Here is a 3281-nt window from a genome sequence, read left to right on the forward strand (position 1 = left end):
TCAACCTTTCTGCATCGACAATTCCCTGATGCTCTTCATCGTTCGTGAGTAATCTCATTGTAGGCTTGCTGAACGGTGATGAGTTGGATGAGATCTATCATGTAATCGAGTTAGTTCTTGACGGGGATTGATCCCTAGTATCCACTATGTTCTAGATTGATGTTGCTACTACTTGGCTATGCTTAATGCTTGTCACTAGGGCCCGACTGCCATTATTTCAGATCTGAACCTATTATGTTGTCGCCAATATATGTGTGTTTTAGATCCTATCTTGCAAGTTGTAGTCACCTATTATGTGTTATGACCCGAGAACCCCGGAGTGACAATAGTCGGAACCACTCCCGGAGATGACCATAGTATGAGGAGTTCATGTATTCACCGCGTGTTAATGCGTTGGTCCGGTTCTTTATTAAAAGGAGAACCTTAATATCCCGTAGTTTCCATTAGGACCCCGCTGCCACGGGAGGGATGGACAATCGAAGTCATGCAAGTTCTTTTCCCTAAGCACGTATGACTACATACGGAATACATGCCTACATTAGATTGACGAACGGGAGCTAGTTACATATCTCTCCGTGTTATAGCTGTTACATGATGAATCATATCCGTCACACTCATCCATCACCGCTCCACTGCCTACGAGTCTTTTACTACTGGTCCTTGCTACGTTACTCTGTCCAGGCTTGTCCCTTGCTACAAAAGGGATTGGGCCACTTTGCTGCTACTGCTGTTACTTTGTTGTTACTTTGCTGCTACTATTGCTACTGCTGTTACTTTGTTGCTGCTGCTACTGTTGTTCCTTGCTACTTCGCCGTTACTTGTTGCAAGGCCTTTTCCGACACCGTTGTCGGGGAAGAATATTTCCCGTCCACGGGCAACTTACTGGCGCCATTGATGCAATAGTTAGGAATAGTCTGCCGTCAACAAATCGTTTCTGGCACCGTTGCTATCATACTAATTTGCTACTGATACTTTGCTTGCAGACACTAATCTTTCATGTGTGGTTGAATCTGATAAACTCAGCAGCTAATACTTGAGAATATTCTTTCGCTTCCCTTGGCGAACCAACAAATTTGGGTTGAATACTCTACCCTCGAAAACTGTTGTGATCCCATAGGCTTATGGGTTATCAGCATGCCGCAAGACCCGTCGCCACGCTCCGGCCTGCGCAGAGCGTGTTTTGTGCCACCGCAGCAAGCAGCAAAGGCCGCATCATCGCCACACCTCCTCCGTCGATGACCGGCTGGTCTTTGGTCAAAAATGGATTCCCCAGAGTGGATAGGTATGACCTGCAACACCTAACCTCCTCAAGCCTCGGCATCACCGGAATCGCTCGCCCGAGTTAATGCCGAAGCTCCTCCTGCGACGCCTACAAATAGAACCCCTCCCCCGAGCTTCTGACCTCACCTCGCACCTCTCCACACTCCATCTCCACCCCACAGCACCAGACGATCCAGGAAGGGGTCCTCGAGGGACGTTCTTCCCCAACTCCGGCTGCCCCGATCTGCTTTGGGATCCGGCCATTCCCGAACCATGTAAGAGATGGTAGGACCCCCTGAAGCCTTCGTTTGCATCTAGGAGCTCCACCCCTTCTTACCCCTCATCCAATTCGGTCGCAGGAGCTCCCTGTCGTCGATCTCCGCACCTCACCGAAGTTGTCGTCCGCCGGAGCCTTGTTGCCGTCGACGTGGGGCTTCATCTTCAACCCAAACCTCCTGCAACAGACGGGCGAGTCAACGGTGAGTGTCGCCGCACCCTCAGCTGGCTCTCCTCTCCCTCCTATCATCGCCGGCGATCGCCGGAAGCTTCAGGCGCCGGTATGGCTATCGAACCTGACAGGGGGACCCCCTTGTCAGTGTCTCCCTCTCCCTCCATAGCGTTTCATAGAAAATGTATTCGGCCAGAAGCTGTTTTCCTTTTGGGGAAACGCCTTTCCCTCTGGCGCTTTGATAAATCTCAAGCTAGCCCCTATTTCAAATAAATCTTATTGCAGATTAGTCCCTGAAACTGTTTTGGCTATAACTTTTGATCCATAACTTATTTTTTAGTTATTCTTTTTGCAAATTGATCCTGGTAATGCCTAGTTTATTTTAAGATTTTTCTAAAAATATTTTGAGGCCAGTAGCTAGTCATTGCCACTTATGCCATTGTTTGATGTACACCGTAGATTCCGACACCGAGATCACCGATGTCAACTGCATTGAGCTTGATCCCGACTACATTAAACCAGGCAAGCATGTTTGAACTCTTGATGTGTTGTTTGCTAACCTAACTCGTATCTAATACTCATCACTTTGCATATTTCATGTATGCTATATATATTTCAACAATGATAAAAATATGATGATGGTAAGTGGTAGTTATGAAAGGTCGTGGAATAGCCTAGTCACGCGGAACGTGATAGGTTGTGGCCTGGTCATGACATTTGCACAATGGTGCTGGTAAAAACTCGGTTAAACTCCAGTATCGACCTAGATCGAGTCTTGTCCGTGTCCTACTTGTGTATCGTGCTACCACAGTTTCCTGGATAATGGATTCGGTATAGTCAGTTGTAGACCTATTATCAGTCACACACCATTAGAGGGGCCGGTATGAAGGTATCCATGGCCCTGGACTAAATCCAGTCATCCGGTCAGGGGGCATGGGTGTTTCCGGTCTGGGACCGCAAGGGGGGGCACTCCCCGTGAGCGCGCGGCATAAATATTTTTGTCCCATGCTAGTCGAGGTCGGAGCCTCCCCGTCTTATGGTTTTGCCATGGCAGCATAGTCCGGGTGAAGCCGGGCTCCGCGGAGGTTAAAATGGGTGTGTGCTAATTCTGAGTGTCCGCTTCTAAATTGTCGTACGCGGGATTAGTCATAATGACTATCGAAAACCGCGAGCTATGGGTAAAGAGTACACCCTCTACAGAGTCAAAACTATTCGAGTAGCCGTGTCCCCGGTCAAGGACGTTGTTTGACGAGTGAAGTGTCGGTCCTAGAGTAGGTCTTTGGAGTACAAGTAATGGTGATAATAATGGTCGTGGAGTATCATAAATAAACTGTGGAATCTGATCAAAAAAATTATTGGTGCAAGAGTTACCCTGAAGGTTGGTTGTACCACCCGTATACTTCTTGTTATTTTATATAGTATGCCCTTAATGTGGTGTTGCTAAGATGCCCAACTGTGGCTTGTTATTTTATTTATTATGCCCTTTCTGTGGTGTCGCTAAGATGCCCGACCGCGGCTTGTTATTTTATTTATTATGCCCTTTCTGTGGTGTCGCTAAGACGCCCGACTGCGG

The sequence above is a fragment of the Hordeum vulgare genome, chromosome 7H (assembly GCF_904849725.1).
Source record: "Hordeum vulgare subsp. vulgare chromosome 7H, MorexV3_pseudomolecules_assembly, whole genome shotgun sequence".
Taxonomy (NCBI): domain Eukaryota; kingdom Viridiplantae; phylum Streptophyta; class Magnoliopsida; order Poales; family Poaceae; genus Hordeum; species Hordeum vulgare.